This window comes from Anabas testudineus, chromosome 15 (assembly GCF_900324465.2).
Source record: "Anabas testudineus chromosome 15, fAnaTes1.2, whole genome shotgun sequence".
NCBI lineage: Eukaryota > Metazoa > Chordata > Actinopteri > Anabantiformes > Anabantidae > Anabas > Anabas testudineus.
This window is the reverse complement of record NC_046624.1, coordinates 14256919-14271952: the sequence shown is the minus strand read 5'-3', so window position 1 is coordinate 14271952 and position 15034 is coordinate 14256919. Positions and strand designations below refer to the sequence as shown.

At 38.0% G+C, this 15034-nt stretch overlaps 1 protein-coding gene across 2 annotated transcripts in view; it reads left to right on the top strand.

The window, feature by feature from the left end:
- chrm3a (cholinergic receptor, muscarinic 3a) overlaps nucleotides 1–15034 on the top strand; it is a 68342-nt gene that overhangs the window by 23236 nt on the left and 30072 nt on the right. The window lies entirely within an intron of this gene.

Sequence of the window (15034 nt, the reverse complement as noted above, 5' to 3'; positions counted from 1 at the left end):
GAAATCCTTTTAAGACACAACACATTGTCTAATGTCCTTTTCTCTTCTTTTGTTGTACTGCGTTTGACAACACATGTTCAATGAGGATTTCTTTTGTTCCTCCCTGAAGCACTGATTGACGCATCCACGCTTACGAATTGCCATTTCCTCCTGTGAGCTAGGTGGTGATAACCTTTCAAGGAAAACAAACTTTATTTTTTTAATTAAGGGTGTGTGTTTTTGTTTAATGACCCAAGTATAAAGTGGTATTTTATCTAAAAGAGCCTCCAATAGGATCAATAACCCTTTGCACAAAATACTCTGTGTTTATGTGAGTGAGCATATCTATAAGAAGATATGGAGATACGAATTGATTAGTAATTAAAGCCTTGAATTATCTACCTCCATGTTTGCGCCTCATCCTGACATGTCCTAACGACCACAATTCTAATGTATACACAAGAGGGTGATCACATGCTTGTGCTTAGACCAGATACTGTACTGTAAGTAATGAGCTCATTCAAAAATGAGGCTGCAGCCTGTAATGAGCTTGAGTCAGAAAAGAGTAAATGGTCGATACAGCTGGATAACACTTCAGCTGCAGGGCGGTTTATGTGGGACTGACTTAGGATGGACTGCAGAGCCTGTTGTCATCGTACGTAGGGAACATGTCAACCAGCATAGGTTAACTTATTGATTTGATTAAATTTGTCTGTGGTTAAGAGGAATAAAAAAAAAAAACACAGGCAATGCTTGAATATTTTGTCTTTTTATGGTCATTATTGACAATAAGATAAAAATCAGTCCACACAAAATCCAAATAGATACATAAATAAAATAAAATAAACAAACACAATAATGCAGTTTGATAACATCATACCATACCAGTACCATAACACTAATAGTAATAATACCATTACTACTACCTCTAATAATACATGTGCTGTGCAATAATGTGTAGTGTGATTAGAGCCTCAGAGAAATAGAGCGCCTGAGAAAATGTCAGCTCTGCTCCATAAAAACAGCATACGTGTGGCTTGATTGAAACAAGTGGTTTAGGTTTTAAATAAGAACCCTAGAAATGTCATTGAGATATTAGCAGGAGGGGGACAGGCAGTTCCTAGGCAACTGAAATGAATATGTGCATTAGATCCAGAATTGGAGAGGCTGGAATTTGGGTTTACATCCTGAACTGCCACTTGTGACCTAGCAGCAGATGCACAGGCATCCAGTTCTGGCATTTCTCTGATTTAGTTTGCCAGAAATGGTAACCTTACTGCACAATTCAGGTGAAAACTGTGAGGAGCGACAATTGTGACCAGAGTAGAAAATGTCCTCTGTTTACTGTGTATATTATGTGAAATTTATAGACCTGTCCATTCATAAGAAAAGCGTATTTGTCTTGTTTTCTGAATGAAAATAAATGCCATGAGTTATAGAACTTGAACCTTGTTTAAAAGTAATAAAATTCATCCCCTGAGCGTAACTGACATGTGGTTGATTATGTGTGATAGTGCTATTTACATGGCGCATCGTGCTGCAAAACCTGTTCTACGATGAAATATTACCTTCGGCTCTCCTGAAACGTAGTATTAAATGAAGTAGCCTTTGGCAAGAGTGCCTTTTTATGGAAATGAGGTCTTGCATTGAAGTGATGATTGATAACAGACTTGCTTTCATTTGAAAGTAAAGAACCTCAGGTTATAATCAATACAATCTGTGTAAGTGACGAATACAAAAAACATTCCAATCAAGCAAATATTAAAAAAACATATTGGGAAGTCTCATTTTTCATGCAGGAAATGGTGCATATGTACAGTATAAATGCTGTTATTTGCAAAGTTCAGTGGGTTTGCAGTTTGCCATCCGATGTATCTGTGAGTGAGGGTACAACAGCAGGAGTGGTTAAAAGCACCCGAGCAGTGGATAGAATTCAGTCAGCGTGCATTTAATTTGGGTTTGTGGTAACAGGAGGCACAGATAGTGTTATACAAGCGATATGGACGAGCACATTGGGGCATGAGCGTAGGAAGCCACAGATAAACCATTTGTGTCATCTCATTTCTTCGAATATGATTACCTGTCTAAAGTAATCTGTTTGCCCTCCGTTTGTTCTATCTGATCGGTTTCAGTTACGTGTTACGTTGTTAGACTTTATTGGACAGTCATCATGTTTAGTGGTAGATTGTAGTCATTCATTTGAGCTTTGAAATGCTTTTTTGTGGATGTTGTTTGTCCAAAACACATAATTTAAAGAGGTCAAAAGAGAAGCACATTAATATTCCAGAAACTGTAGGAGCTTTTCTAAAGTATTGTATAATTTGTTACTGAATGCCGTCTAGAGTCTAGTTAGCAATTACAGTAATTACATGAACATTTCTCATCATTTCAAACTTTTTTTTGCTTTATAGTTACTTTAAAATCATTCTGCACACCAGATCTAGCTACAGCACTCTTAATTCCTGCATGGATGCAAAATGCATAATCAATTCAGAGAACTGTCTTAACTCGCGCAGAAGGATTGTACAGAGTGTATGTGTGGTGAGGGCGGATCTGCAACAGCAATTTGTCCTGCACTTGACTGGCAAAATCATGAAGTTGTGCAAGATTGAATAACTCTTTATTTTTGCTTATCTCTGTAGAATGCATTTACATGCAGATGCATCAAAAGTAGGTAATTATTCATAGCTGCATACAAACCACAAGCTGTAACATTTAGTCAGTTTCGATTATTATCGAACCTGTTTTCTGCCGGATATCCTAAACATGTCTGTCAAAGTCCAGCTGGAGTGTTTGAACAAAAGGTGAGTTTCTGTGAGGAAAACCAGTCCGGTGGGACTTCATTAGGCAGCAGCCTTCTGCATTAGAATACTTCAAACATTACAAAAAACTATTTGGTATTCAGCTGCAATTCTCAAGGGCTTATACTTACAATTACAGAATAATCTTTGACTAAGTTAGGGAATCTCCAATCCAACAAGTCCATTAACATGGATACATGGATACATGGATACACACACACACACACACACACACACTGAAACTAACCTTATTCCAGTTTATTACTGTCCAGCATTTCTGCAGGACTGCAGCAGGATTATAGATTTTTTTTAAAGACAGTGATGTCTATCTTCATTGTCCCATAAAACGTACAATGCATTTGTCAGCAGAGTGTGTTTTCTAGTATTGCACTGATTATGCTTTTTGGCTCTAATACAGACCTAAGTCACTTAATATTTATATCTGTCAGTTTAATTTATAAGCTAAAATATCTAAAACTGTTTAGATTTGTATGACAGAACAATTTATTCCACTCTTCATTTCACCATTGCTCATTCTGCAAATAACCTCATAAGAATTAGTTTAGCACCTAAATTATAATTTAGGTATTGCTGTGCCTTGTTTATTTATGCTGGAGCAAAAAGGTTTGGATAGGATTTGGACAGCTTCTCTGTCCCAAGTACTTAAATTCAAAAGTAGTTTTTAATGAAGTGTAACATTTGAGAAGCATTGTGGACAGTGTTGCTAAATCCGATCTATATTTGACAGTCTTCTTGACTAGTATTTTATACCATTGAAGTGATATGTCTTGATTTATTGCATAGTTTATATTACAGGCAGGACATCAATATGATTTTTAGCATTTGTGAAACTGATCACTTTAATAAATAAAAATGTGGACACTGTAAGAAGAGTATTAAATCTAATTCCATGATACATTATGAGTTATTATCAGCCTTTCCAGTTTATTTTGCTGTGTCGAACTGTTTATGTATGTGTCATACGTCACCGTTGCTTTAGGGGACAGTGGGTGAACTTTGTAATCGTAGGGCTACTGAGATGGATCAGCCCTGTGGCTATGAGTTGAAGCCTCTGAGGACAGATTGAAGAAGTCATGGGTGTTAAGGAAAGAAAAAAGTACCAGCTTACAGCACTGCAGATCCACAGCTGTGACATTGTTTCTGATGGCTTTTTTTTTTCTGGAGTCAGACCCAAAGGTGCTGTCATATCAAGACTGAATACTGTGTCATTCACATGAAAAAACCCATAGATACTCTATAAGGGAGACATTTAAGGTACTTTATTATTATGACAGACGCTCCACTTTTTGCGATTATCTTTTTAATATTGCATTAATAAAATCTTCAGACAAATTCCAATACAAAAATGTAATTTGTGCTGGTTGCACGTAATGGGTCTAATTTGGTTTCCCACCATATTGCACATCCCTTAAGCCAAGTCCTTTTCCTGCTCTTTACCAGCTCGTACACGAAATGCTTTCTCCAAAGGCAGCTTTGACTCAAATTGCTCTCTCTTCCTGTCAATATGTTGGCTCCACAGCAATCTGTCTTTTCTCTGATTGAGTTTTCCTCCTGCAAAAAGCTCACCCCATGCTCAGCACTAATCTATACCTTCTTTACCCTTGTGGACCTGTCCTATAATTTCTGTGAACGTATTATTACCTTCAAGTTCTTCTTTTAAATTTCATTATCGTCTTGCTGACATTGTAAGCTTTATACTCTTAACCTTGACGCTGTGCACTCTGTAGTTATATTATAGGCAAGTTCAAAGTATTTTCCTATACACAACCATACTAGAGAAGCTCCATAAGACTATTTCCTAACTTAAATCTCCTGACATTCATAACAGGAAAACACCATCTCCATCATTTCACCTTGTTAGTGATCGTGAGCCACAGTATATATGAAGTGTGCACCCATAGTTGTCTTCTGCCTTATCTCTGAATCTGATTTTGCCCTTTACAACTGTATCCTAACACCTTTTTATGCTTTTTCTGAAGCACAAATGATGTTGAGTGACTTTTTTTTTTAGCCACAGCAATTTCTATTTGCCAGGTGAATAGGTTTTAAGCTTCCATCTGCAGGTTAAGTGTTGTTCATTTTGAGTATGGCAATATTTTATTAACAGCTTTTTCATGCCTCCTCCACTTTTATGTTTCACTTACAGCATTTATTTTCTCATATTACGCCCATAGTAAAAGCTAAAGGGGAAACAGTGTCCAGATGTTTTTCCTGTGGCATAAATATATTTTTATGTGGTGACTTTGAGTTCATGCAGCACCTCAGTCAACAAGTAGAGATGTTATTTTGCCAACGTGGAATGCATCGGTGGAAACCTCTGTGCAGGTTTGCAATATTTAATATGTGCTATGTGGTATCACCTCTTGCTAGATACTCCAGATATTTGTTTTGCTGGTTCTGTTCACACAACATTAAATATTTCTTAACTGGCAACATAAATTAGTAACTGAAAGCTAAAAAACAATATATCTGAATCCAATGTATCGTATACATTCTGAAAAGTACAAGTAGGACAAAACACTTGTTGAGGTCACAGCACACAAAAACCTAGAAAAAGTGTTTTAAAGAAAGGCAAGAGCAAATATAATCAGGACATTTAATTTCATTTTATTAGCTCTGAATGACTCTATCACACTCAGACTGTTGCTTTAGCACTAAATGTTATTGACTGGAACGAGGTAGCACGAGTTGGTGTTACACTCCGCCAGGTTGCAGCTTATTGTTTGGGAAAGGAGATACATGTGTTGCCTTGAGACAGTGACTTTTAGATGTTAATTTTGTTTCTAAATGAATGTGAACATTTTAGAAGCCCCTAGAGTTTAACTTGGGTTTTATCCATGATATGGTCCACGCCACTTCACCATCTCAATAATCATTTGACTTAGTTTTGAGAGAAGGTTTTTATACCATCAATATTCTCATTTGTCTAATACGCTCTGTGAGGGTTTGTGAAATAGAGGGCCCTAATGCACACCCGAATAAATGAGGTTCAGAGTATTTGATTTAATTAGAACAAAAGTTATGAGCTGAGAACAAAAACATGAACAGATGATTGCAGAGGAAATAATCGCTAGGAAAACAATGAACTAAGAGAAATAACTAACGTCACCAAGGACCAAACAATAACTGACATGAGAGGTCCAAGCTACATAAGTTCAACACACAAACAGGAAAAACAACAGAAAGCCAAACTATGCAAAACTCTGTCCACAATTGAACTAACAGACATGCATCAGACACTGGAGAAAACAGGAACAAATAACAGTCTGGAGAACAAAGGCAAGAAATAAATAGTGAGCAGACTTTGAACATAAGCACTGATCAACAGATACAGTCCACAAATGAACAGGAATCAGAGAAGACAAGTGTGAACAGGTAGCAGGTTCTCTAAGAGAGCAAAGGAGACAATACTGGTTATACACAGTTATATACAGTATATAATATGTATTAATATAATACAGAGTTAAATGCTGAGTGGCAACAGCAGACAGGGGTGAAGCTTGTGGGGGTTGGTGTGGCAGGCAACAGGGCAGAGCTGCAGGGGAGTGGCCAGGTGGATGTGTGCGTATACTGTATAAAACAGAAGCAGAAAGGAAAGTAACCAGCTATCAATGCGTGTCATAAGTGTGTAGGGCAAGACGAGTGGGGTTAAACAAGTGATGAGCATAACCAAGCAGGGATTGTGACGGTACTCGCAAAACTAATGACATCTAAGCAAGTTACTATTGGTACATATGTTACCATGATGATTACATACAGTATGACTATTGTTGCTGAGTTACATTATACTTGGGTCCTTATATGTACAGTAGCATCTGGACTTCTGTGAGACATGTGAGTCTAATCCACACATATACAATTGAAGAATGCTTATATTTGATGTTTTTAAGTTTGTTGTTTAAAGTTCAAATTATCAAATAAGAGCGACTATCAAAAATAAATATGTTTCATGGATGCATGTTTCTCATCAAATATCCAATTACTAAACAAATCCACCATTAACTCAGTAACTTTGTTGGAATAAACACACTTTTGTCTTTTGACCTTCTGCCATACCAGTTTAATTATTTGGTTTACATAACCCTTTAGGAATTTTTCCTTTTCAAAGTCAGTGATAAAAATCTAGTAATGTATCATTTTGGCGTGGTGGTGAATCTGTAACACCGTGTCTTAGGTCTGTATCATTATGGTGATAAATTACAGCTTCCACATTCACCGATTAAGACTAAGGATTGAGACTTCTGAGCAGAGCATCTTCAGTGCCAATGTTTTGCTGGTCAGTTCTGATAAAGAGGCCAGTATTTTATTCAAAAAGGTTTTAAAGAGCAAACAAAACTAAACAAAGTCATCTTTATAAATATTGGTCTGAGAGTAAAAGCAGTGAAGCCTCTTCATTATTGGAGTCTTTGGCTTATACTGTATTTCCTAGCCATTGCTATACCCCTCACTGTGGGACATTCTGCAGTATTTGTGCTTAATCTATAATGGCCACTTCTTATTGAGCTGAGCCAAGGTCTGAAATATTTTCCTTATCTTAAAACACAGCTCTCTGTTTGTTTTCTGCCATACTGTACCTTCCTAACTTTCTCCTCGGTTATTTATTCTCTGTCTGACACTGGCACCCTCCCCACTCTTTTCCTTTTCTTTCTTATGCACCCTTCATTTCTCTTCCACCAGGCAATCCATTATGTGCAGAGTGTCAATGAGAAGCTTCTCCTGGTGTGATGCATTGTGTGTGGTGTAATTCACAGATATGACTTCTCTGTGCGATAAAGACTGCTTATAGAAAGAGGGGACATCTGTACCACGGACCCATTCTCTGCCTGTGTGCTGCTGTGAACTGAAATGAACCAGGTGTTGAACACACGCAGTGAGAAAAAAGGATTTTTAAACTCAAAGTGTTTCCAACACGGTGGTGTGAAAACAAAAACTGTTTGATTTCTTTTCCTGTTCTCTTAACAAGATGGAGACGAAGAATGTTTTCATAGTGTATAATGAATGGATAGTACTTTGTCACATTTAAAGTTCTGTTATTCTTTACTATTTTTATGAAAAGAAGCATCCACTTTCTCATGTGCTTTTCTTTTATCTTCCATTCATATATTCACCTTCTGATGCTAACCTTTGATTTGTTTCCAACTTTAGCTTTGCTTGGAATCAGACCTCTCCTCCATTTTTAAGGGTCAGGGTGTCTGAAGACCTGAATTGATGATTCTGGCTTTAATTAGTATAGCCTGTTTTAGTGATATCAGCAATTCTTTACAGGCTATGCTAATCTGTGCCAGAATCAGCAATGCAATTGGGACGGATGCATTTCTCCATGACGTACATTAAGGCAGTTTGTTGCACTATTGTCATTCCCTGAATTTCTCTTTTTATTTACAGCCGGTTTTGCGCGAATGCTTTGAAATATAACAGAGCAACAAAAATAGTTCCTCAAGATGAATTGAAGTTGATAAAGGTCTCCTGACAAGGTGCAAGGCTGCAGACGGGGTATGATGAATGGAAAATACCAACTGTACAATGGGTTTATATGTTGTATATGCTGCAATCAAATGGTGTTTTCTGACACATACACACACTGTACCTCAATTAGTGTAAATGTCAAAGATGATGTCATTATCTCATCCCACTTGTTTTTTTAATTTCTACTTTGCTGTTGGATAAGGTGGATCAGTGGTGTAAAAATGTACAAACAACACTGGGTCCTGTAGCAGCTAACATATTCAGTGTTTTCCATTAGCCTGCATTGTTAGAGTTGTAACCTGTAGACACTCAATTTAGCAGCATGCCAGTCCTTTAAAAAAACATTATTTCTGCAAAAGCACACTTGACCTCTCTGGTGATAAATGCATAATCATATATCTTGTTCTTATTGCACATGTGGAGAACATATTTCCCGTGGGGAAAAACTGATAAGACTTAATTTTATCAGTTTCATATTTAATTTTATCTTTAGATAAATGTGGGAACTGTTCTAGTTCTTAAGATTTTCAACACATCAACCTCAGTTTTAATGTTGTTTATGGTGCCCATTTCTTTTGCAATAGCCATTATATGGATTTATAGTCATTAGTTATCTCTCCATATAGTCGTCAGCTTCACCTGCACAATTACTACACATAATTTGTGTGCATTGGCATCCAGTAGATCATTAATGATGTTAGCTGTAAGCGTCAAACAGCTTATCCCAGTCATACTGAGAAGGACACATATTTGCTTTGATACTACTTTAGCTACTGTACAGTGGTAAATGGTTGAATTTTCAAAGTGAATGTAGCATAGTCACGGTGTAACAAACCATTAAACAACAGTCCAGAAACTATTAAGATATTAAAAACAACCAGAAATCTAAAGGATTCAATTGTACTTTTCCTCGCAGTTATGATTATAAACTATTTCAAATATACATAGATGTCACCAAAACAATTGCTCAGTAATAATAAATTGGTCTTTAACTGTAGGAAAGTCCACATTGTACTGCTAGGGGGATAGAGCAAAGTATGCATTCGAGTAATACTGACATACAGGTAAGCTGCCTGTACACCAGGGACTGGCATTCTGCTGTGGCTTTTGATTGGCAGGGGAGCAAATGGCGACAGCATCTGGAGGCACTTGGATCAGACCCTGATAAAAAATGCAGACACGCACAGACACAGAGACGGATGGATAAACACATGTTAACACACACACACACACACACACACATGAACTGAGTACAACTGGCATCAAACGCTCCCTGCAGCCATCTTTGTTTTGTCTTCTCTGAGTAGGAATATCAATCCACCTGTGCAGACTTCACTTTGAAGCAGCAGAGAAAGAAAAGTGTGCTCACATTAACATAATCACAACCAGAGTGTTTCTCGTGTACGACCTTTACAATTTCATATTTTAAATGATTTCCCATTAGTCATTATTTAACTTACATGAGGGACATAGGTTTTACAGTCTCGTCATCTCTTTCACTCAAACATGCAATTTACTCTGAAAACTGCAACATGCTTTGGGACTCAAGGTGATTGATTTTGGTATTAGGTTTATTGGTCTACAGCCCACTGTGTCATGTTATCTACATCTTTGTTGATGAATCATCTGCCTTTTATGGCTAACTGCAATTAGCTTCCATGTTTAAGATCCCATCCATCAGCCCAACTGTGTTTAAAACCCTAATGTTGGTGCTTAAATCAGACCCACAGAGCACTCAACTTTACAGAAAGCCAATGATTGCATTACTCCCCACCCTTACATCAACTTAGTCCCAATAGAGTTAATGCTCTCAATTATCTACTCCCCAGTCAGGCTTTTATCCCTGTCTGTCTTCTGTCTCCTCAATCATCTCATCAATGGGAATAAGGTTCTTTTTTCTCTGGGTAATTGGAAACTTGAAGTAGTTGCTACAACTAAATTTCTGTAGTTTTATTTTGTACATATAAAAATAAATAATTGGATCACACATTGGTGAATATCCCTCTGTAATGTTTTAAAATCCCATGTCTGGCAGTACTGACATTTAATTCTTCCGTCCTTCCTCTGTGTGTTACCTGTAATCCATCAGTCACTGCCAGTAGACCCAGTTTTACCTTGCTGATAAAATCCCAGCTGAATGCCCTTCAGCGTAGAGAGAGTAAAGTGCAGGGCCTCCCGAGGTCACCTCTGCACAGTGTTATACTCCAGATCACCAGGCTCCTCCATTTAGCAATGTAATTTGACTCATTAGCTCCCTCCTCTCCAAACTGTATGCATGGAAAGTGTTATAGCTGACCAGCTATAGGTGCTCTAGCGGCCTTACTTTACGAGGCACCCGCTATGTGTGGGGGTACATGAGTGATTGCAAGTGCTGAGCATTTTTCCTTCTGTCTCCCAACATTGATAAGACTCAGGGAGGGAGAGTTTCTCTATTTTGCATCATAGCCAGGAGTTCAATTTTCACTTTTCATTTACAGCAAATCAACATGAGAACACACGATAAGTAATTGAAATCTCAGTAATTTGCCTTTGCATTAAGGGAAAATAAAGAGTGAGTAACCCTAACCCTATTGGGAGCAGTATGCAGAAGGTATGGAGTATATTTTACCTTCAGCTGTGTTTAACAACTACTTGTTTATGTACACATATTTGTACTATACATAGTAAACATTAAAATGTAGATAATGTTCCAATAAATAAGCAGGCCTTTTTTTTATTGCAATGTTAGATTTGAATTTGATTATGTGAATGTGAAGCTGTCTCATTTTCGGTCAGATGTTTTGAGTTTCTGTAAAACAGTTATTTTAATGTGATATTTATTGAACTAACCATGTAATTATAGTAGAACCTTATTTTCCTTTATTCCTTTATTGAATAATCAATTATTTAAATAAGCTATTTGAACACAGTCCTATAGGCTTTAACAAATTGCAGTGGACATTCTTCTGTGTAAACAGCTTATTAATCAAGAAGGTAACCAGGTGTCTGATCAATAGCAAAAATGATTATTAGCCTCAGCCCAAATCAACATGTTGATGAAACCTCTATATTATGATAGATTTTGATGTTGCAGTTAGAAAATGACATACGTCATGATAGACAGACATGCTGATAGCTCCTTGAAGAATCTAATCTTGTTCTTACTCTTTGTTGATATTGAACCAGATTTTGCACTTTCACTTCTTTTCCTTTATGCCGCTATTCTCCGTATCAGCAGCTGGATAGTGTAGTGGTAAGATCACCGCCCTACACTGGGGAGACAGGAGTTCAAATTCCAGCTGTGACCTACCTCCAGTAGGGGTCCCTATGCTTATCTTGCCTGTGCCTTGTATCTAACATCACTCACTTTGGATAAAAGCATCTGCCAAATAACTAAATAGACTGTTTACCTGCCCTTAACCAGAATATATAAGCATGACAGAGGGATGAATACAGGGTGGGAGGTGCTTTTCACATTTTTGGCCAGATTCATACAGTCTGACATTAATGGAGTTCTAATGTATTCTAATGTACAATTTCTTGTTCATCTGTCTGGAACATTCAAGCCCAGCTGCCCCTTGTCATCAACTAAGCTAGCTGCCAGTGTGATTTGTGCAGTGCAATAATGCTCATGGTCATTTCCTCTGTGAATATTGAAGCCAAGAATACCACCCTGTCCTGTAATTAATGACACTCCATCGATTTGGTCTGTTCCCTTATGGCAGGAAAAAAAGCTCTCTAGAGAGTTGCTCTTCCCTGACAATGCTTAGTCACAGCTTAATACATTAATTTTCCTCTAGGAACACATCTACCAGAGCTTGGCCAAAATATGAACCTCAACATACCTTCAACCAAAAGTCCACTCAGCTTGTGATTTGCAGGCAAGCGCCTCCTGGTTTGTTTGCAGAGGCTAATATTGTGTTAAAGTGGATTTTTATGTGCAGTCAAACATATCTACTTTTTAACATTTCACTTCACCCAGTGAGACTCAGGTCAGTTTAAATTAGCTAAGGTCTGAATATTCATGATGAGTTCGAAATGCTTTTGGGATCAGATAAAAATTAATTTTCACCAGCGGAATTCAGCTCATTTAGCAACTCATATGATTTGATTTGAAAGCCAAAGATTTAAAAAGCTGTGAGGATTATTTTTCAACCTAGTGGATTTCAGCCTTAAGGCTGAAACCAGTCTCTGACATCTCATGATATTTTCCCCTATTGTTACTTTGAAGAATGGCAGCTGGTAAAAAAAGATCATTTTCCTCCACCATTTCTTGCTCACGCTCTCATTCGTGGTACCTTTTTCTGTCCGTTACTGTTCCTCTTCTGTCTTCCTTCTCCATCCTGCCTTTACCGAGCATACTGTATGGCCTATTTAGCTAGAAATAACCTTACAGTTGCAATCCACAGTCACAATACCACATGGCAGGCAGATGGTACAGAAAGCTTTCCATCAGCATTACAGGGTGAGGGACTGTGGTATTGGTCAGCATCCAATACTGGGGGATGCAGAATCCCTCAGTATGAAGCAGAGGCAAAAGCTATTGATAAGAAATTAGGAGCTCTCATATGTATGTGTGATAAAGGTAGAGCAGAATGCAGAATAGTTATAAAATTGCTAACTTTACAGGGTTGTGGCATAGAGCATGACAGATTTACCTTGATTGAAGCCCAAATGGATTTTTCGCACCTCTCTAACTTGGATGAACGTGTTCATGCTCCGAGAGGTTATGATAGGTCTCATGCAGCTGTGAAATGTAAAGAAAAAATGTGTTTATGTTATGTGGCAATGTTATGTTTAAGTGAGATTCAGCACACTAGTGTTGCTTTGTCTTTTGTACAGTATGATATCAAGTGGCAGGGACTCATTTCTTAAAATTACTAACTATTACTAAGAATTGTATGTTTCTTAGTACTTCTGTACCACTGCAAGAAAATGACCCGTTTACTAAACTGTGATAATCAATAATCATAATAATGCATATATATATATATGAATTCTTTTAAATGAACATTTTAGAGAACTGCAGCTAGTCTTATATAACAGCTACAGAAGGAAGGATGAAAATCTGATTTGCAGTGGAGATGGCCGATGACTCACTTTTCACAGCTGATAAACTTGCTGGGCATCGGCTCATCTGCTGGGTTTCCCTGGTTTATCAGTTCTTTAGGAAATGAATGCCTCGTTGATCATGTTGCGCTCTGTGTGAACAGAAGGTCAGAGTTTGCCTTAATTTCCCTAAGCTTAATTTGCACATTTTATCTGCAATCACTGATAAAATGAAAGTATAATCTTTCCTTCTGGGAAAGGCCGTCTTTCCTTCTGGCTCTTGTAAAAGAAATTGGTTATAGCTCAGGGGCAAGACAAATTGCCTTATAAAAAGTATATTCATCTTTATAAAGCACACAACCGCAAACACGTTCACCTGCACAATGCAATCAATCCAACTTACTATCAATGAAACAACCCGTACGACTAACTGATTAATGGATTTCTGTGTTGATTTCCTGTCTCGCCCAGTTTCCAGGTTGTATTGGTTTATCTGTGCATGCACCTCGCTTTCACTGTGATGTGTCTCTCTACGCAAGTGAAGCCAATAAGATGGAAAATCTCCTAAATCTCTTTTTCAGCGAGACCAGCAGCAATGAGAAGTGTCTGGCTGATTCCACTGCTGCACCTGCTGCTGATGGAGACAAAGGCAGAGGCAATGAGCTTTGATCTGATGTGAATTCTGATAGCCACCTCTGTGTGTAACCACTGACAGAGAAACGCCCTGGTGACACGGTGTTAATGGCTTCACTAGGACAAGATAATGCAAAAGCCAATGCCTCATGGCGCCTGCTGAACCATGCTTATAAATATGACCTTGCAAAGATGCAGCAGAGAGGCGCGTAAATGACAAACGGTATTTAACACTCGGCCTGTGATGATGTATGGTAACGCCAGTTTTCACCCGGCTGCTCTAATCAAACCTACAGCATGACGATGCAGCAATGAGTCCCTAATAGTCAAAGTATCTCCCTCAGCTTCAACCCATCTGTGTTTTAATTCATAATTTCAGCATGTCTGAAATCAAATGCATTTACACATCCTCTATGGATATGGTTCAGGACGAGAGAAAATATAAGGCAAAGAACAAGAGGCGATGTGGAAAAGGCAGAGGAGGATGAAGAGAAAACTCAAGTTGAAAGATGGAGATTGGTGGTGGTAAAAGAAAAGAACAGAGACCTTTGAAGTAAAAAAGGGAGGAGGGTAGTTAAAGGAAGACAATATGTGGGTTCATCATAGAGTATAGGAAGAAAAAGGCCAGCAGGAAAGCATGTAGTACTGTCAAAGGAGAAGCAGCTGTCCCTAGTCCCAGTGCCTGATTGGTATGCACACTTAATCACATCTATAGTCGTCTGTTCTGGAGTTATACTCTTTCTGTGACAAGAACTGTGTCACATTCAGGGTAAGAGTGGAAGCTGACAGAAAATACATCTTATTAAGCAGCTACAAATGGAAGGGAATTAATTGGACTTGATTGGAAAGATGATTGAATAGTCGCGTTAGTTGCAGCTCAGTATTACTGCAGTATGACATGCCTGACATAGTAATGAACACCAATTTGTTTGTATGACCCCCCCGCCGCCACACTCCCTGGACTTGGAGGTCATATCCTCCACATCACACATAATATGTAAAAACATGCACGACTCAAGACCCAGAGCGTGAAATTTTACACAACGCTTCCAGATTTAAAATGAGATTCAAACGACCAGAAACTTGACCTATCAGCTGTTTTTTAT